This window comes from Mesoplodon bidens, assembly GCF_964165515.1.
Source record: "Mesoplodon bidens genome assembly, contig: HAP1_SCAFFOLD_448, whole genome shotgun sequence".
In the NCBI taxonomy this organism is placed as follows: Eukaryota; Metazoa; Chordata; class Mammalia; order Artiodactyla; family Ziphiidae; genus Mesoplodon; species Mesoplodon bidens.
The window spans coordinates 1-22,357 of record NW_027671777.1 but is presented as its reverse complement, the minus strand read 5'-3'; positions in this window follow the sequence as shown (position 1 = coordinate 22,357).

The following is a 22,357-nucleotide window of genomic DNA, read 5'->3' as shown; positions in this document are numbered from 1 at the left end:
CACAAGCACACACACATGCACACGCTACAGGGAAGCAGGACCTGAGTGCAAGGCTCTCAGCGGCCCTGAGCGCCCTGCCCAGAATCGGCCAGCGGAATGGACAGACCGGATCTCCTGGCCCGGACCATGCAGGACTGTCCTGCCTGGGCTTCCAGTGCGGCCGCTTCCTTCTGGAAGCCTGGGAGGCTGGAATCAGGCCACTTCTTGTCTGTCCTGGCAACAGACTGGGCTGCACTCTCAGAAGTTCGTGGCTCACCTGTGGATCCTGACCATCAGGTGGCCAGAGATATTGGTAACATTTCTGTTTTGCCTGTTGAAATGTTTAATGACAAAGTTTGTTCACTTTCCTGATGTGGGTGTCCAAAGATGAGAGACCCATGTGTGTGACCTGTACCTCCTATGAGATCAGCCCTAAGCTAGTTTAAACATGATCAAGTGCTGTCTACATGGTAGATTTAGACCTCTGCATGTCCTGTCTACTGATTATGTTTAGAACTGACCATGTGTTTTCTACAATAAGAAGATTTAGACCTGACCATGTTCTGTGTACCCTTGGACTATGGGAACCTGGGTAGAAACCCGGCCTGGCCTCAGGACTGGGAAGCTCTGTGCCTGCATCTGAAGGTCAGTGCTTAGCTGTCTGGGGTCTGGAGCTGAGGTGGGCTTGTCTAAGTAACAGCCTCTCTTCTGAGTGTGGTTACCTGGTCCTCCCAAGGGTCAGTGCTCTGCTCGGGTCCTTAGGCTTAATCCCTGCAAGGTTCTTCTTCCTTGGGGATCATGGAGAATCCGCAGGAGGGCTACCTGGCAATAATTCCAATTCACCAGCACGTGCATGGTGCATAGGGAGGCAGGTTTAGCTGGTGAATTGATTGCAGGGCACGCAGACCGGGCAAAAGCCGATGGGTAACAGCTGAGGCTGCTGCTGAGCTCTCCTTCCAGTCTACCGTCCCTACTCAGAAGCCTCCAGAATTGCCCCTCGGCTTTCAGCCCTGCTGTCCTGTGAGTTATCTCAAGAAGCATGTGAGACAAGAAAGGACTGAGCCTGCCAGAACCAAGTAGAGTGTTCAACTCTAGCATGAAAGCTTTAAAAACAGGCAAAATCAACAGAATCAAACTGAAAAGAGGCGGACTTCTCTGGTACAAGTGTGGGGAGAGGAGACCCACCTGCCACTTTTTCCCATCCCAGGAGGCCCCAGGAAAACAATTTGTTTCCACATTAGGGAAGCCACCAGCAGAGCCATGGTGTCCTGACCAAGGGGACATGTCACCCCAGTTGAAGGGTCTGGGGAGGTGAGGTCACCCTGGAGACTGTGCACGTGTGACCCCAGTTGGGGGAGTCTGGGGAGGGTGGTTCACCCTGGGACTGTGGACATGTGACTCAGGTGGAGGGGTCTGGGTAGGAGGGGCCACCTGTTGAGAGAGAACATGTGACTTTAGGTGCAGGGTCTGGAGAGGTGGGTTCACCGTGGTGAGTGTGGACGTGTGGCCCCAGGTAAAGTGTGTGGGGACTGTGTGGGTCTCACCACATCTGCATGGGTCCGGATCACATGTACCGGGAGACCCCACATGTGCTCTTTGCCTGCAGTGTGTCTTTTCCCCTTTGAGATTTCCAACCTCTGCATTAAGGGTGTTGCCCTGATTAACCTGTGCTACCTTTTCTTCTCTTAATCTTCTCACATTCACGTGAGGTCAGGCATGTTTGAGTGGGTTGCTGCTCTGTGTTCTGGTGAGTGACAATGCTTGGTGGGATCATATTAATATCAAATCATATCATATGTCTTATCTATGGGGGTCACCACTGCCTGGGTCCCCCTGGACAGAGGTCAGGTGAGCACAGACTAGGCCCCCCTAAGAATGGTCTCCCATGTGCCATGTGAGGGTACCATGATGGGCCCTAAGGTAGGGGACTGTGTCTGGGCCTCCGACATTTGTGATGAAGGGGAGTCGAAATGGAATCTCAATTAACAAGACATTATTTTAAGAATTTATTTTAAGTGAAATAAAACACACGTCACATACCCTTTACCATCATCACGATTTTAAGTGCACGTTTCTGAGGCATCAGATATATTCACCTTCTTGTGGAGCCATCACCACCATCCCTAGAACTTTTCAACTTGCAAAACCAAGATTCCACAACCATGAAAGTCTCACTCCCCATTCCCTCCCACTGCCCCTGGCACCGATATCCACTGCAGTCCCTGGGTTGTCGACTCCAGGGTGCCCACTGGAATGGAATCCTGCAGTGTTTGTTGACAGGTCACTTTGGAAGAGGTGACTTTCAGTCTGAAGCTCTGCCTGTTTGCCTCTGAAGAATCTGCATTTAAGGAGAGGGTGTATGAGGAAGGGGGTGTATGAGAGACAAAGGTGTCCAGGGTGCAGATGGGCCAGGACCTGACCAGCTGCCTTTTGGGTCCTCTGGTTCCATCTCTTGGTCTGTGCCTCATCTGCATCATCACTGACCCCGCTGGCACCCCTGGGGTGTTGTTGTCTGAGTGAGATTCCCCTGGTGCCCCTGCTCTCCTTCCCTCCTCCTGCTGGTTGGGGAGGAAACTGCTTGCTGAGGGTTCTCTACTCCTGAGGCATGAAGGACCCTGCAGCATGGACCTGCAGAGTGTGGGTGTGGTCCCAAGAGCATGGGGCCCACATAGGACACAACATTGGGGCGTGACAAGTGCTAGGGCTGCCTCATCACTGACAGGGAATGTTGCCAAGATCCTGCTCGGGAGGGCGTGGTGGGTGGCTTGGGACCCCAGAAGCCCCATTCCAATCCTGGAGCTTGGAGAGTGCATCCCCATGGGCTCCAGATTCACCCCATATCTCAGACATATCCCTCTGTCCTGTCTTTGAACTCAGGAAAATGGCCTCTACTGATCATTGTCCACAACATAGGCCTGGCCCTGTCCGTATTAAGGTTCTTTAATTTAGGCGTCCTGGGAGAGCAGGTCTTTTCAGGCCTGAGAAGGAACAGCTTAGGAGTGTACAACAATTTCAGATGAAACTAATATTCAATGACTATCTCTATACTGCTAGGTTGTTGACTTCTATTAATCATTATTCTCCTGGTTTTAGCTCTGATGTGGGGAATACAGAGCAGTCAACATTTAAATCTTCATAATCTGTTTATTTGTAGCATCAGTATCATGACTGACCCATAGTTTTTATTGTTTGGGAAGAGATATTGATTTCATGTATCATGTAAAGGATTCACAATGATGATAGAGCAGCTAAGCTTGCAAAAATGGTTGGTAAAATGTTCAAATTTTCTCTACCTGTGCATCTATTGTACATATATGAGTTAGTTTAGTTGACAATATTAGTGAAATAATATAGAGGACTAGAGAACTTCTTTTAAAAATCACTATTAATGTGTGTGATGAAAATGTAAAAATTCTTCCATAATTGGTGATGTTGTATCTTGAGAGGCTAGATGAAATTGATATGCCTTCGTGATATACCCTCTTTTAGCCTATAATTTAACTTTGAGAAGTTTACATTTTTTATCTCATTTATTGAGAAAGACATATTTGTTATGCTGTTGGCTACAAACTGCTTGAAAAGGACTTGAGTCCTCCCTTATGTTACATTTACATAGGTAGGATCCTCAGATATAGGATATGGTGGAGGGCATCCGTGCAACCATTCTAGGTTAGGAGGAGCAGTTTCCACTGCTGAGACTTCTCGTTTGGACACAAATGTTTTTCACAGTATGAAGATTATTAGCATTACTGCTGCTACTGAGATGAATGAGCCTAAAGACAACATATTTCATGTTGTGTGTGCCTCAGGGTAACGTAGTAACCTCCCTGAGAGGCCAAGAAAGTGCTGCAGGAAGTTATATTTACTACTACAAATATACCTGTGAAGTGAGTTTTGCTACTGCTGAGTTAACTGTGTAACCTGGGAATAGTGGGAATCAGTGTAGGAAGCCTCCTATCATAGTGAAGACTGCTCCCAAGGACACTAGGTCATGGAAATGTGCTACTACGTAGTATGTATCCTGGAGGACAATGTCCGAGGATGAGTTGGCTAAGATGATTCCTGTCAAACCACCTACTGTAAAAAGGAAAATAAAGCCTATACTCATAATAGAGTGGGATCTCATATAATATTACCTCCGTGAAGAGTTGCTAATCAGGGACTTTCCTGGTGATGCAGTTGTAAAGAATTGGCCTGCCAATACAGGTGAAACAGGTTTGGTCCCCGGTCCAGGACGATTCCACATGCTGCGGAGCAAAAAGCCCATGCACCACAACTACTGAGCCTGCCCTCTAGAGCCCGTGAGCCACAACTACTGAAGCCCACACGACTAGAGCCTGTGCTCTGCAGCAAGAGAAGCCACCACCATGAGAAGCCCGCGCATGGCAACGAAGAGTAGCTCCCACTCATCGCAACCAGAGAAAGCCGGTGTGCAGCAATGAAGACCCAACGCAGCCAAAAAAAAAAATTAAATAAAGAGTTGCTAATCGGCTAGATACTTTTATTCCTGTAGGGATAGAAGTAATTATGGTATCTGATGCAAAGTATGCTACTGAATCAACAGCTATCCTTATGGTAAATATAAGATGGGCCCACAAGAGAAATCATAAAAAGCCAGGGGACATGATTCATAATATTCCAAATAGCTGAAAGGCAGTTTTTGTCCTAAATATTATGTAATGTTCTGTGAAATTATATCAAACCCTGGTAGGACATGAATACACACTTCAGGGTGACCAAACAATCAAAATTGGTGTTGGTGTAGGATTCAGTTTCCTCCTGCAGGGTCAAAGAATGTAGTGTTGAGATTTCTATCTCTTAACAGTGTGGCAATTCTGGCTGCTCGGACTGAGAGTGGTAATTATAGTAATATGGCTATAGTTAGGGAAGAATAAACAAATAATGGTGTTTGGTATTGGGATATGACTGCTGGTTTTGGATTAAAGACTATAGTAATACAAGAAATAGCATGAAGAATTGAAGAGACACCTGCTAAATGTAAGGAGGAAATGGTTCGGTCGACAGAGGCTCCTGTGTGGGCCAGATTGCAGGCTAGAGCTGAATATACAGTTCCACTTGTACCAGAACCAGCTTCTACTATTGGTGATATGAGTAGGAGTAAGAACGATGGGGGAAGTAGTCAAAAGTTTACATGATTTCTTTGGGGAAATGCTACCTCAGGTGCCCCAGTTATTAGTGGCCCAAGTCAGTTTCTGAACCCTGCAATCATAATGGGTACAACTATAAAGAAAATTATTACAAGTTCAGGGACTCTTATGACTACGTTAAAGATTTGGGCATCCCCAAGTAGTGCTCCAGGTTAGCATAACTCAGCCAGGGTTAATATACTCAAGGTGCTGCCTGCTACTCCAGCTGAAGCACCAAAGAGTAAATATAAAACACCGATATCTTTGTGATTTGTTGAAAATAATCAGCAGTGTATGAACAGAGGTAAAATGACTTGAGCTCGCGTTAGACTGTAAACGTAAAGACAGAGATTGAGCCCTCTACTCTTGTCCCGTTTAGCTGTGGATCTAGATGGAGTCAATGCCGGTTTCATCACAGCCCCTGAACAGATTTTGTAACAGTTTCTCCCTGTGTTTTTTTTTGTAATTTATTTTTATAATTGGGTATAGCTGATTTTCAATGCTGTCTTTCTTGCTGCTGCACATCCACTTGATTCACTTACAGAGAGACATCCATAAATTCTTTTTCAGATTCTTACCAGTCGTATATATTCTTTTATGGTGACTAGAGTGTGCCCAGTCCAGTTCTTTGAGCTATAGAGTAGGTCTTGTCGATTACCTATTTGGTCTTTGGAACCCTATCTGTGCTAATTTCAACCCTCTGGTTTATGCCTCACCCCACCCCACCTTTCCCCTTTAGCACCCATAAGTTTGTTTTCTAAATGTGTGACTGTTTTGTAATTTAGTTCATGTGTAGCCATTTTTAGATTCCACCTAAAACTGATACTTTATGCTAAGTGTCTTTTTGTGTCTGACTTATGTCACTTAGAATGATCGTACCTAAGTCCACCTGAGTTGCTGCAACTGGCCTTATTTCATTGATTTCATGGCTGAGTAATATTCCATTGTACATAAGTACCATATCTTCTTTATCCATTTTTTCCTTCCAAGGACATTTATATTGTTTCCAAGTCGAGGCTCCTGCAAAAGAGCTGCACTAATAGTTGAAGTGCCTGTATCCTATGGATTTATGGTTATCCCAAGATTTACACCCAGGAGTGGAAATGCCGTATGCTCTGTGGCTCTATATTTTTTAATTAATTAAATATTTTTTCCTGTGTAGGGTCTTTGTTATTGCACATGGGCTTTCTGTAGTTGCAGCAATTTGGGGCTACTCTTCGTTGAAGTGCATGGGCTTCTCATTGCAGTGCCTTCTCTTCTTGCAGAGCATGGGCTCTAGGCGTCGGGCTTCAGTACTTGTAGCTCACAGGCTCTAGAGCACAGGCTCAGTAGTTGAGGTGCACGGGCTTAGTTGCTCCGCAGCATGTGTTATCTTTCTGGACCAGGGCTCGAACCCGTGTCCTCTGCATTGGCAGTTGGATTCTTAACCACTGCGCCACAAGGCAAGTCCCCATAGCTCTAGTTTTTAGACTTTTTAGGAAACATCATACCCTTCTCCAGCGTGGGTGTTAGTAATTGACAACCTATGGTCTTATTGTTTGCAAATATTTTTTCCCAGTCCATAGGTTGTATTTTTGTCTTATTTACGTTTCCTTTGCTGTGCAAAAGCTTTTATATTTGATTAGGTCCCATTTGTTTATTTTTGCTTTTATTTCTATTGCCTTGGGAGACTGACCTAAGAAAATATTGGTATGATTTATCAGAGAAGAAAAATAAATTAGAGGAATCCAAATTGAAAAGGAAGGAGTAAAACTGTCACTATTTACAGATGACATGACTCGGAGAACAAACTAGTCGTTACCAGTGGAGAGAGCAAAGGGGGAGGGTCAATTCAGAGGTAAGGAGTAAGAAGTATAAACTTATAGGTATAAAATAAGTTATGGGCAGAAGACTTAAATAGACATTTCTCCAAAGAAGACATACAGATGGCCAATAAGCACATGAAAAGAGCCTCAACATTGTTAATTATTAGAGAAATGCAAATCAAACTTCAATGAGGCACCACCTCACACCAGCCAGAATGGCCATCATTAAAAGTTCTACAATAACAAATGCTGGAGAGGGTGTGAATAGGTAAACCTACAACACTGTTGGTGGGCATGTAAATTGGTACAACCACTATGGAAAACAGTGTGGAGGTTCCTCAAAAAACTAAAAATAGAGTTGCTGTATGACCCAGCCATCACACTCCTGGGCATATACTTGGACAAAACTATAAGTCAAAAAGATACATGCACACTAATGTTCATAGCAGCACTATTTACAATAGCCAAGACATTGAAGCAACCTAAATGTCCATTGACAGATGAAGGGTTAAAGAAGATGTGGTATATATACACAATGGAATACTACTCAGCCTCAGAAAAGAATGAAATAATGCCATTTGCAGCAACATGGATGAAACTAGAGATTATTGTACTGAGTGAAGTAAGTCAGACACAGAAAGACAAATACTGTATGATATTACTTATATGAGGCATCTAAAATATGACACAAATGAACTTATTTACAAAACAGAAACAGACTCACAGTTGCGGAAAACAAACTTATGGTTACCAAAGGGGAAAGGGAGTGGGGAGGGATAAATAAGGAATTTGAGATTAGCAGATACAAACTACAATATATGAAATAGTTAAACAACAAGGTCTTACTGTATAGCACAAGAAACTACAGTAAGTCCCCTACATACAAACCTTCAAGTTGTGAACTTTCAAAGAGGCAAATGTGCGTTCCATCAGCTTCAGGCATGAGTGAAATTGCAGCTTGCATTCCATCTCCTATTGCTGAGGACCTTTCAGCTCTTCCTCTCCCACTTCCTCTCCATCCTCCAGTCATTAACACTTCCTGGCATCCTGTTCACTTGATGCCAGCCCCTGTATGCCAGCTGTTGTACTGTACTACTGTACTTTACAAGGTACGGTACTGTAAGATTTAAAATGTTTTATTTTTTGTGTTTCTTATGTATAATTTGGGTGATAAATATTATAAACCTATTACAGTACGGTACTATAGAGCTGATCATGTTAGTTGGGTAACTAGGCTAACTTTTTTGGACTTAAAAACAAATTGGACTTACAAACATGCTCTCGTAATGGAACTCTTGTATGTAGGGGACTTACTGTAATCACTGTCCTGTAGTACATCATAATGGAAAAGAATATGCAAAACTATGTATGTATTTTTCTTTTCTGCTTGCTGTATTTAGGACTTCCAATACTATGTTGACTAGAAGTTGTGAGAGTGGGCATACTTGTCTTGTTGCTGATCTTACAGGAAATATTTTCAGCTATTCACCATAGAGTATAATGTTAGCTGTGGCCTTATCATATATAACCTTTACTATGTTGATTTTTTTCCCTCTATACCCACTTTGTGGAGAGTTTATATCATAAACAATGTGGAATTTTGTCAAAACCGTTTTCTGAGTCTGTAGAGATGATCATGAGATTTTTATTCTTCAGTTTGTTAAAATGGTGCATCACATTGATTGATTTGCAGGTATTGAACCATGCTTGCATCCCTGGGATAAATCCCACTTGGTCATGATGTTATGAACATTTTAAAGTATTATTGGATTCCTTTTGTTAATATTTTGTTGAGGATTTTTGCATCTATGTTCATCGGTGATATTAGCCCGTAATTTTTTTTGATATCTTTCACTGGTTTTGTTATCAGGGTGATGCCAGAAGCATTATTTCATCTTCAATTTTTAGAATAGTTTGATAAGAGTAGGTTTTAGCTCTTCTCTAAATAGTTGGTAAAATTCACCTGTGTAGCCATCTAGTCATGGACTTGTTTGTTGGGAGTTTTTTGATTACTGGTGCAATTTAATTACTCATAACTTGCATGTTCATATTTTCTGTTTCTTCCTGGTTCAGTCTTCAGAGAGTGTACTTTTCTAGAAATTTTTCTGTTTATTCCAAGTTGTCCATTTTATTGGCATATAACTGTTTGTAGTAACCTCTTACAAGTGTTTATTTGTTGTGTCAGTTATAACATTTTCATTTCTGATTTTATTAATGTGGGCCCTGTCTTTTTTTCTCAATGAGTCTGTCTAAAGTTTTATCAATTTTGTTTACCTTTTTAAAGAACAAGTTCTTAGTTTTATTGATCTTTTCTATTTTTTAGCCTCTATTTATGCTCTGATCTTTATTATTTGTTTTCCTTCTAATTACTTTGGGTTTTGTTTGTTCTTTTTCTAGTTCATTTAGGGGTAAAGTTAGGTTGTTTATTTGAGATTTTTCTTGTTACCTGAGGTAGGCTTGTAAATTTCCTTTTTAGAGCTGCTTTTGTTGTGTCCCGTTGATTTTTGTATCATCACGTTTTCTATTTCATTTTTCCCTGGGTATTTTTTAAATTCTTCACTGATTTCTTCAGTGATCCATTGATTAATTAGTAGCATATTGTTTAGCTTCTACGTGTTTTTTTGCAGTTTTTTTCTTGTAGTTGATTTCTAGTCTCAGAGCACTGTGGCCAGAAAATATGCTTGATGTGATTTCAATTTCCATAAATTTACTGAGACTTGTTTTGTGGCCTAGCACATGAGCTATCCTGGAGAATGTTCCATATGCACTCGAAAACAATGTGCATTCTGCTGCATTTTGATGAAATCTTGTACATATATAATCTTATATATATATATTCCATTTGGTCTAATGTGTCATTTAAGGCCAGAGTTTCCTTATTGATTTTCTGTCTGAATGATCTGTCCATTGATGTAAGTGGGATATTAAATACCCTACTATTATTGTGTTACTGCTAATTTCTCCTTTTCTGTCTGTTAATGTTCACTTTATGTATATATAGAGGCACTTCTATGTTGGGTGCATGTATATTTACAATTGTTATATCATCTTATTGAATTGATACCTTGATCATTGTGTAAGGTCCTTTGTCTTTGTCTGTTGTTACAGTCTTTGTTTTAAAGTCTGTTTTGTTGGAGAGTGGGAAGATAGCGGAAGAGTAAGATGTGAAGATCACCTTCCTCCCCACAGATACATCAGAAATACATCTACACAGGGAAAAACTTTTACAGAACACCCACTGAATGCTGGCAGAAGAACTCAGACCCCGCAAAAGGCAAGAAACTCCCCACGTACCTGTGTAGGAGAAAAGAAAAAAGAATAAACAGAGACAAAAGAATAGGGATGGGACCTGCACCAGTGGGAGGGAGCTGTGAAGGAGGAAAGGATTACACACACTAAGAAGCCCCTTCGTGGGTGGAGACTGCGGTGGCAGAGGGAGAAGCTTTGGGGCTGTGGAAGACAGCACAGCAACAGGGGTGCGGAGGACAAAGCAGAGAAATTCCCACACAGAGGATCGGTGCCAACTGGCACTCACCATCCCGAGAGGCTTGGCGGCTCACCCGCCGGGGCAGGCAGGGCTGGGAGCTGAGGCTCTGGCTTCGGTCGGAGCTCAGGGAGAGGACTGGGGTTGGCGGTGTGAACACAGCCTGCAGGGCATTAGTGCACCACGGCTAGCTGGGAGGCAGTCCGGGGAAAAGTCTGGACCTGCCGAAGAGGCAAGAGACTATTTCTTCCCTCTTTGTTTCCTGGTGCGTGATGATAGGGGATTAAGAGCGCTGGTTAAAGGAGCTCCAGAGACAGGCGCTAGCTGCAGCTAACAGCACGGACCCCAGAGACGAGCATGAGATGATAAGGCTGCTGCTAAGGCCACCAATATGTCTGTGTGCAAGCACAGGTCACTGTTCACACCTCCCTTCCAGGGTGCCTGTGCAGCCTGCCACTGCCAGGGTCCCGGGATCCAGGGACAACTTCCCAGGGAGAACACACGGCATGCCTCAGGCTGGTGCAACGTCCCACCGGCCTCGGCTGCTGCAGGCTCGACTTGCACTCCGTACCCCTCCTTCCCATGGCCTGAGTGAGCTGGAGCCCCCGAGTCAGATGCTCCCTTAACCCCGTCCTGTCTTTGTGAAGACCAGACACCCTCCAGAGACCTACATGCAGAGCCGGGCCCAAATCCAAAGCTGAAACCTGGGAGCTGAGCAAACAAAGAAGAAAAAGGGAAATCTCTCCCAGCAGCCACAGGAGCAGCAGATTAAATCTTTGCAATCAACTTGATGTACCCTGCATGTGTGGAATACCTGAATAGACAACGAATCATCCCAAATTGAGGAGGTGAACTTCGAGAGCAAGATTTATTATTTTTCCCCTTTCCTCTTTTTGTGAGTATGTATGTGTATGCTTCTCTGTGAGATGTTGTCTGTATAGCTTTGCTTTCACCATTTGTCCTAGGGTTCTATCTGTCCATTTTTGTTTTTTTTAACTTAAAATTTTTTTTCTTAATATTTATTTTTTATTTTAATAACTTTATTTTATTTTATCCTCTTTCTTTCTTTCTTTCTTTCTTCCTTTCTAATTTTTCTCTCTTGTGTTCTGAGCCATGTGGATGAAAGGCTCTTGATGCTGCAGCCAGCAGTCAGTGCTGTGCCTCTGAGGTGGGAGAGCCAACTTCAGGACACTGGTCCACTAGAGACCACCCAGCTCCACATAATATCAAACAGCGAGAATCTCCCAGAAATCTCCATCTCAACACCAACACCGAGATTCACTCAACGACTAGCAAGCTACAGTGCTGCACACTCTATGCCAAACAACTAGCAAGACAGGAACACAACACCACCCAGTAGCAGAGAGGCTGCCTAAAATAATAATAAGTACACAGACACCCCAAAACACACTACCAGACGTGGACATGCCCACCAGAAAGAAAAGATCCAGCCTCATCCACCAGAACACAGGCACTAATGCCCTCCACCAGGAAGTCTACACAACCCACTGAACCAAATTTAGCCACTGCGGACAGACACCAAAAACAACGGGAACTACGAATCTGCAGCCTGCAAAAAGGAGACCCCAAACACAGTAACATAAGCAAAATGAGAAGACAGAAACACACACAGCAGATGAAGGAGCAAGATAAAAACCCACCAGACCTAACAAATGAAGAGGAAATAGGCAGTCAACCTGAAAAATAATTCAGAATAATGATAGTAAAGATGATCCAAAATCTTGGAACTAGAATAGAGAAAATGCAAGAAACATTTAACAAGGACCTAGAAGAACTAAAGGTGAAAAAAGCAATGGTGAACAAGACATTAAATGAAATGAAAAATACTCTAGAAGTGATCAATAGCAGAATAACTGAGACAGAAGAATGGATAAGTGACCTGGAAGATAAAATAGTGGAAATAACTACTTCAGAGCAGAATAAAGAAAAAAGAATTGAAAAGAACTTAGGACAGTCTCAAAGACATCTGGGACAACATTAAATACACCAACGTCAGAATTTAGGGGTTCCAGAAGAAGAAGAGAAAAAGAAAGGGACTGAGAAAATATTTGAAGCAATTACAGTTGAAAACTTCCCTAATATGGAAAAGGAAATAGTTAATCAAGTCCAGAAAGCACAGAGAGTTCCACACAGCATAAATCCAAGGAGAAACACGCCAAGACACATATTAATCAAACTGTCAAAAATTAAATACAAAGAAAACATACTAAAAGCAGCAAGGGAAAAACAACAAATAACACACAAGGGAATCCCCATAAAGTTAACAGCTGATCCTTCAGCAGAAACTCTGCAAGCCAGAAGGGACTGGCAGGACATATTTCCAGTGATGAAGGAGAAACACCTACAACCAAGATTACTCGATGCAGCAGGATCTCATTCAGATTTGATGGAGAAATTAAAACCTTTACAGACAAGCAAAAGCTGAGAGAGTTCAGCACCACCAAACCAGCTTTACAACAAATGCTAAAGGATCTTCTCTAGGCAAGAAACACAAGAGAAGGAAAAGACCTATAATAACAAACCCCAAAAAATTAAGAAAATGGGAATAGGAACATACATATCGATAAATACCTTAAATGTAAAAGGATTAAATGCTCCCTCCAAGAGACACAGACTGGCTGAATGGATACAGAAACAAGACCCATATATATTCTGTCTACAAGAGACCCACTTCAGACCCAGAGACACATACAGACTGAAAGTGAGGGGATGGAAAAAGATATGCCATGCAAATGGAAACCAAAAGAAAGCTGGAGTAGCAATTCTCATATCAGACAAAATAGACTTTAAAATAAAGACTATTAGAAGAGACAAAGAAGGACACTATATAATGATCAAGGGATCGATCCAAGGAGAAGATATAACAGTTGTAAATATTTATGCACCCAACATAGAAGCACCTCAATACATAAGGCAAATACTAACAGCCATAAAAGGGGAAATTGACAGTAACACATTCATAGTAGGGGACTTTAACACCCCACTTTCACCAAAGTGGACAGATCATCCAAAATGAAAATAAATAAGGAAACACAAGCTTGAAATGATACATTAAACAAGATGGACTTAATTGATATTTATAGGACATTCCATCCAAAAACAACAGAATACACATTTTTCTCAAGTGCTCATGGAACATTCTCCAGGATAGAGGATATCCTGGGTCACAAATCAAGCCTTGGTAAATTTAAGAAAGTTGAAATTGTATCAAGTATCTTTTCTGACAACAATGCTATGAAACCAGATATCAATTACAGGAAAAGATCTGTAAAAAATACAAACACAAGGAGGCTAAACAATACACTACTTAATAACGAAGTGATCACTGAAGAAATCAAAGGGGAAATAAAAAAAATACCTAGAAAGAAATGACAATGGAGAAAAAACGACCCAAAACCTATGGGATGCAGAAAAAGCAGTTCTAAGAGGGAAGTTTATAGCAATACAATACTACCTTAAGAAACAGGAAACATCTCAAATAAACAACTGAAGCTTGCACCTAAAGCAATTAGAGAAAGAAGAACAAAAAAAACCTAAAGTGAGCAGAAGGAAAGAAATCATAAAGATCAGATCAGAAATAAATGAAAAAGAAATGAAGGAAACCATAGCAAAGATTAATAAAAACTAAAAGCTGGTTGTTTGAGAAGATAAACAAAATTGATAAACCATTAGCCAGACTCATCAAGAAAAGAAGGGAGAAGACTCAGATCAATAGAATTAGAAATGAAAAAGGAGAAGTAACAACTGACACTGCAGAAATTCAAAAGATCATGAGAGATTACTAAAAGCAACTCTATGCCAATAAAATGGACAACCTGGGAGAAATGGACAAATTCTTAGAAATGCACAACCTGCCAAGACTGATTCAGGAAGAAATAGAAAATATGAACAGACCAATCACAAGCATGGAAATTGAAACTGTGATTAAAATCTTCCAACAAACCAAAGCCCAGGACCAGGTGGCTTCACAGGCGAATTCTATCAAACATTTAGAGAAGAGCTAACACCTATCCTTCTGAAACTCTTCCAAAATATATCACAGGGAAGAAACTCCCAAACACATTCTAACAGGCAACCATCACCCTGGTCCCAAAACCAGACAAGGATGTTGCAAAGAAAGAAAACTACAGGCCAATATCACTGATGAACAGAGATGCAAAAATCCTCAACAAAATACTAGCAAACAGAATCCAACAGCACATTAAAAGGATCATACACCATGATCAAGTGGGGTTTATTCCAGGAATGCAAGGATTCTTCAATATATGCAAATCAATCAACGTGATACACCATATTAACAAACTGAGGGAGAAAAATCATATGATCATCTCAATAGATGCAGAAAAAGCTTTCGACGAAATTCCATGCCCATTTATGATAAAAACCCTGAAGAAAGTAGATACAGAGGGAACTTTCCTCAACATAATAAAGGCCATATATGACAAACCCACAGCCCACACTGTCCTCAATAGTGAAAAACTGAAAGCATTTTCACTAAGATCAGGAACAAGACAAGGTTGCCCACTCTCACCACTATTATTCAACATAGTTTTGGAAGTTTTAGCCATAGCAATCAGAGGAGAAAAGGAAATAAAAGGAATCCAAATTGGAAAAGAAGAAGTAAAGCTGTCACTGTTTGCAGATGATATGATACTCTACATAGAGAATCCTAAAGATTCTACCAGAAAACTACTAGAGCTAAACAATGAGTTTGGTAAAGTAGCAGGATACAAAATTAATGCACAGAAATCTCTAGCAATCCTATGCACTAATGATGAAAAATCTGAAAGTAAAATTAAGAAAACACTCCCATTTACCATTGCAACAAAGAGGAAAAAAAATCTAGGAATAAACCTACCTAAGGAGACAAAAGACCTGTATGCAGAAAATTATAAGACACTGATGAAAGAAATTAAAGATGATACAAATAGATGAAGAGATATACAATGTTCTTGGATTGGAAGAATCAACATTGTGAAAATGACTCTACTACCCAAAGCAATCTACAGATTCAATGCAATCCCTATCAAAATACCAATGGCATTTTTCACAGAACTAGAAGAAAATACTTCACAATTTGTATGGAAACACAAAAGACCCAGAATAGCCAAAACAACCTTGAGAATGAAAAACTGAGCTGGAGGAATCAGGCTCCCTGACTTCATACTATACTACAAAGCTACAGTAATCAAGAGAGTATGGTACTGGCACAAAAACAGAAAGATAGATCAATGGAACAGCATAGAAAGCCCAGAGATAAACGCATGCACATATGCTCACCTTATCTTTGATAAAGGAGGCAGGAATGTACAGTGGAGAAAGGACAGCCTCTTCAATAATTGGGGCTGGGGAAACTGGACAGGTACATGTAAAAGTATGAGATTAGATCACTCCCTAACACCATACACTAAAATAAGCTCAAAATGGATTAAAGACCTAAATATCAGGCCAGAAACTATCAAACTCGTAGAGGAAAACATAGGCAGAACACTCTATGACATAAATCACAGCAAGATCCTTTTGGACACACCTCCTAGAGAAATGGAAATAAAAACAAATATATACAAATGGGACCTAATGAAACTTCAAAGGTTTTGCACGGTAAAGAAACCATAAAAAAGAGGAAAAGACAACCCTCAGAATGGGAGAAAATATTTGCAAATGAAGCAACTGACAAAGGGTTAATCTCCAAAATTTACAAGCATCTCATGCAGCTCAATAGCAAAAAAACAAACAACCCAATCCAAATATGGGCAGAAGACCTAAATAGACATTTATCCAAAGAAGATATACAGACTGCCAAGAAACACATGAAAGAATGCTCAACCTCATTAATCATTAGAGAAATGCAAGTCAAAACTACAATGAGATATCCTCTCACACCAGTCAGAATGGCCATCATCAAGAAATCTAGAAACAATAAATGCTGGAGAGGGTGTGGAGAAAAGGGAACACTCTTGCACTGCTGGTGGGAATGTGAATTGGTACAGCCACTATGGAGAACAGTATGGAGGTTCTTTTAAAAACTACAAATAGATCTACCATATGACCTAGCAATCCCACTACTGGGCACATACCCTGAGAAAACCATAATTCAAAAAGGGTCATGTTCATTGGTAGCTCTATTTACAATAGCCCTGAGGTGGAAACAACCTAAGTGTCCCTCACTGGATGAATGGATAAAGAAGATGTGGAACATATATACAATGGAATATTACTCAGCCATAAAAGGAAACGAAACTTATCTATTTTTGATGAGGTGGATGGACCTAGAGTCTCTCATACAGAGTGAAGTAAGTCAGAAAGAGAAAAACATATACCAAATTCTAACATATATATGGAATTTAAGAAAAAATAAATGTCATGAAGAACCTAGTGTTAAGATGGAATAAAGACACAGACCTACTAGAGAATGGACTTGAGGATATGGGGAGGGGGAAGGGTAAGCTGTGACAAAGTGAGAGATTGGCTTGGACATATATACACAACCAAACATAAAATAGATAGCTAGTGGGAAGCAGCCACATAGCACGGGGAGATCAGCTCCGTGCTTTGTGACCAACTAGAGGGGTGGGATAGGGAGTGTGGGAGGGAGGGAGACGCAAGAGGGAAGAGATATGGGAACATATGTATATGTATAACTGATTCACTTTGTTATAAAGCAGAGACTAACACACCATTGTAAAGCAATTATACTCCAATAAAGATGTAAAAAAATAATAATAAAGTTAAATGCTTAGAATATACTACACACTTTTCAAGTGTTTGTAATAATAATAATTACTATTATTATCATTATGATTATGCAACCTTTCTCTTTTCACTTTTTATTCCTTGAAGGCCTTTCTGTGGCAGTAAAGAAACTCTACCTCATTCTTTTTAATGGCTGCAGAGAATTCTATCAGCTAGATGCATCATGATTGATGTGGATCATCCTATAGACATTTTTAAGTTGTTGCCATTTTTTCAGTTTATAAACAATGCAGCTTTGATTATCCTTGTCCATTCAACTTTGTACAGTTATCAGTTTCTAGAAGTGAAATTGCTTAATAAAAGAGTACTTTTTAAAAACATTAATAGAATGAACAAATTGATCTGCAAAGAGGTTGTACCAATTTTATATTACCACTAACACTGTATGAAAAGGAAATTTCCTTTTATAAAGTCAGATGGTGATAATGGAAAGCAATGAAAGAGGCCAGATAATAGTTCAAGTGCTACTCTATGGAGTATGAAATGCCAGGTACAAATTTCTGCAACAAATCAATTGCAATTACACAAAATGAAATGAAAATAAATCTCCCAAACAAAAAGTCTATTTTGTCTGATATAAGTATTGCTATTCTGACTTTATTTTGATTTCCATTTGCATAGAGTACTTTTTCCATGCCCTCTCTTTCAATCTGTGTGCATCTTTAGATTTGAAGTGAGTCTCTTGTAGGTAGCATATATATGGGTCTTGGTTGTATCCATTCTGCCTCTCTATGTCTTTTGGTTGGAGCATTTAGTCCATTTACATTTAAAGTAATTATTGATAGGTTTGTACTTATTGCCATTTTGCTAATTGTTTGGGGGTTGCTTTTGCACTTTTTATTTGATCCTTTCTTCTTTTGTCCTCTTCTCTTGTGATTTGTTTGAATATCTTTATTGCTATGATTCGATTCCTTTCTTTCTGTGTGTCTATTTTAGATATTTTGTTTGTGGTTGCCATGAATTTTATATATGTATGATTATTTCAAGTTGCTGATCTCTGAATTAAATAGCATTTTAACAGGCTTGCATTTTCCTTCCCTCTCCCATGATTAGTGTTTCATCATCATATTTTACATCTGTTTGTGTGTGTATCCTTAACTACTTATTGCAAATATAGATGATTTGACTACTTTTGTCTTTTAACCTTCCCACTACCTTTGTACATCATTGATTTACCACCTTTACTATATAGATACCTTTTTTCCATTCATAATTTTCATGTTTCTAGTTTTGGCCTTTTCTATTTTGCTTAGAGAAATCCCTTTAATATTATAAAGCTGGTTTGGTGGTGATGAACTCTTTTAGCTTTTGCTTGTCTGTAAACCTTTTAATCTCTCCATCAAAACTGAATGAAAACCTTGACAGGTAGTGTAGTCTTGGTTGTAGGTTTTTCCCTTTCTTTCCTTAAAATACATCATGCTACTTCCTTCTGACCTGAAGAGTTTCTGCTGAAAAGTCAGCTGGTAGCCTTATGGGAGTTCCCTTGTATTTAACTTGTTGGTTTTCCCTTGCTGCTTTTAATATTCTCTCTGTATCTTTAATTTTTGCCATTTTAATTGCAATGTGTCTTTTTTAGCTCCTCTTTGGGTTGATTCTGTTTGGGATTCTCTGTGCTTCCTGCACCTTGATGTCTGTTTCATTTCCAAGGTTAGGGAAGTTTTTAGCTATTATGTCTTCAAATATGTTCTCAGCACCTTTCTCTCTTTCTTCTTCTGGGACCCATATAAGCAAATGTCAGTATGCTTTATGTTGTCCCAGATGTCTCTTAAACTGCCCTCATTTCTTTTTGTTCCCTTTTCTTCTGTTCAGCTTCAGTGAGTTCCACTACTATGTCTTCCAGCCTGCTGATCTGTTCCTCTGTATCATCTAATCTACAGTTGGTTCCTTCTAGTGTATTTTTCGCTTACTGTATTCTTCATCTCGTTTCAGTTCTTCTTTCTATTCTCTATCTCTTCATTAAAAACTCTAACTTATCCCTCTGTTCATCCATTCTTCCAAGTTCTTTGATCATTTCTACAATGGTTACCTTGAACTCGTCATTGGGATTACCTATCTCCACTTAGAGTAGTTTTTCTTCTGGAATTTTATCTTGTGCTTTTGTTGAGAACATGTTCCTCTGTCACCTCATTTTTCCTAATTTGCTGGTTTGATTTCTATGTATCTGGTAGGTTGTTTACATTTCCCAACCTTGGAGAAGTGACCCTTTGTAGGAGACGTCCTATGCAACACAACAGCGCACACCTCTCTGGTCACCAAATCTAAATGCTCTAGTGGTGCCCCATATGTGGGTTACATGGGTCCTTCTTTTGTGGAAGACCAACTGCTGTCATTGGTCTGGTAGGCGTTTTTGGTCCCTGGTCCGATTGCTTGCCAGACCCTGCCTTGTGTGGGGACTGCTGGCCACTGGTTGGAGTGGCCAGGTCACAAGGTGGCTGTCTCTGGAAACCTGTGGTCTTCTGGGGTATTGCTGGTTCACTGGCTGGCAGAGGTAGTTCTGGGGTAGGTGTTTAAGGGCTCAGGGTTTCCAGACCTAGTGTCATCCTGCTATGAGGCCAGCTCCTGACATGGCTGTCTGTGGTTTCTGGGATGTCCCAAAGCTGGTGCTGGTCCACTCACCATGTGAGATGTGCTTGATCCCAGCCTAGCTGGCTGAGAAGTTCAAGGTATCTTGGAGCTGGTGTTGGCCTGCTGGTGTGTTGTCTTGGTCCTGACAAGGTACACTGTGAGTATACATTGGTCCTGGGGCTGGTGTCTGCCTGCTGTTGGGGAGGGCCAGTTCCTGACACAACTGACTGTGGATTCTGGGGTGTCTCAAAGCTTGTATCTGCCCACTGGTTGACGGGACTAGATCCTGAGGTGGCTGGTTGAAGGGCACAGTGTGTCTCAGTACTGGTGTTGGCATGCTGGTGGGTGAGGCAGGTACTCAGGGGGTTCTGGGGTTGTTCTGGCCTGTTGGGGGGTGGGCTGTGTCCTACCATCTCAGGCTATGGGGCTGCACTAGTTCTGGGGCTGGTATTCAACCACCAGTGTGCAGAATCAGGTCTCAGGGGAACACAGGTCTGGTTCCTACTAACCTGTGGATAAAGCTGGGTCCTGGGGCTAATGCTAGCCCTCTGGTAGGTGGAGCTGGGTCCTAGGGTCTCTGGTTGCAGGGCTCTGGGGTTCCCAGTGTTGGTGTGTCAGCCCACTGGTGGGTGGGGCTGGGGCCCAGAGGGTCCTGGTGCTAGGGTTTGCCCACTGGTGTGTGGGGCCAGGCCCTGGACAGGGCAATATCCTGGGGTGGCTGTGAGCTCAGGGTGTCTTAAGGAAGCCTTTCTGCTGGGTGGTGGGGTTTTGTGTCCCCACCCCACTAGTTGCTTGACATGAAGCATCCAAGTACTGGTCCTGACGGGCTGGCAGGTAGGCCCAGGTCCCAGTGTTAATAAGCTAAAGGGATTGCAAAATGGCCCTTGCCAGCATCAGGTCTACGTGGTAGAATAAGCTCCCCAAAGTGGCTGCCACTAATTTCTGTGTCCCAGGGTGAACTCCTGTTTCCTCTTGCCTCTCTGAGAGACTCCCCAAGATCAGCAGGTGGGATTACTGCAGAATGCTTTCAAATTAATGCTTCAGCCCATGGTCCCAGGGTGTGTGAGATTTTGTGTGTGCCCTTTAAGAATTGAGTCTCTATTTCCCACATCCCTCTGGGTCTCCCTAAAGTAAGCCCTGCTGGCCTTCAAAGAAAATTTCTGGAAGTTCATCTTCCCAGTGCAGGATCACCAGGCTGTGGATCCTGTTGCAGGGCTCAGACCCATTGCTCCTTGGGGAAGTCTCTGCAGTTGTAATTATCCTCACATGTGTGGGTCACCAACCTGGAGGTATGGGTCTTGACTATTCCACAATTCCATTCTTCCTACCTGTCTCAACTGTGGTGCCTTCTTTACATCTTTAGTTGTAGAAGATCCTTTCTGCTAGATTAAGGTCTTTGTCATCAATAGTTGCTCCGTAAACAGTTGAAATTTTAGTGTGAAGGAGGTGAGCTCAGGATCTTCCTGCTCCTACATCTTGACCAAGCTCCAGCTGAGAACACACTTTTTTATTAATTTATTTTTTTTCAATTTTTTAAGGTTTGTATTATTTCTCAGAACATGGTGTATCCTGATCAATGTTCCATGTGCATCAAAAAGAAAATAGATGCTGCTATTTTGGGCCTAGAGTATTCTATGAATGACAATTAGGTCAAGTTGGTTGATAGTTCTGTTCAAGGCATCCATATTTTTACTGAATTTCTGCCTACTTGTTCTTTCAGCTAATGCGAGAAGAGTATTGAAGTTCCAACTATTATTGTGGATTTATCCGTTTCTCTCTTCAGATCTATTAGCTTTTGCTGCACATATTTGGAAGTTTGTGTATGTGTGAAGGTTCATACACATTTAAGATTGTTATGTCTTCTTGGAGAATGGACCTCTTTTTCATTGGTAATGCTCCACTTTATCCCTGACAGTATTGTTGTTCTGAAGTCTAATTTATTTGAATAAATATGATGACCTCAGCTTTCTTTTGGTTACTGTTTTCATGACATCTCTCAAATTTATAACTTTTAACCCAAGTTTTCTCAACCTCGGTACTAATGAAATTTAGGGACAAATCATTTTTTGTTGTGGGGGATTGTCCTGTCCACTTTAGGATATTTAGCAGTGTCCCTGGCATCTACCCACTAGATGTGAGTAGCACCTCCTCGTTTTGAAAACCAAAAATGTCTTCAAACATTGCCAACTGTAGCCTCGTGAACAAAATTACCCCACTCTCCTTTATAACTATTGTTTTAACCTATGTCTTTTTATTTAAAGTATATTTCTTAGAGACCTTATAGATCTTACTTCGATCTTGCTTTTTTTCCCCAAATCTATTAACAGAGATTATTTAGGCCATTCACATTTAAGTGATTATTCATATCGTTGGGTTTAAATCTATCTTCTTACTGCATGTTTTCTACTTTTTCAATTTGTCTTCTTTTTTCCCCTCTTCTCTTTCCTTTATGGATTTAATTTTATGATTTCTCTTCACCTCCTCTATTGACTTCTTATTATTTAAACCTCTTACTTTATACTTCCCCTGTAATGTAACAATCTTATATATGTATATTCCCAATTCTTCCCTTCCATCCTTTTGCCGTTGTTGTCATACATGTC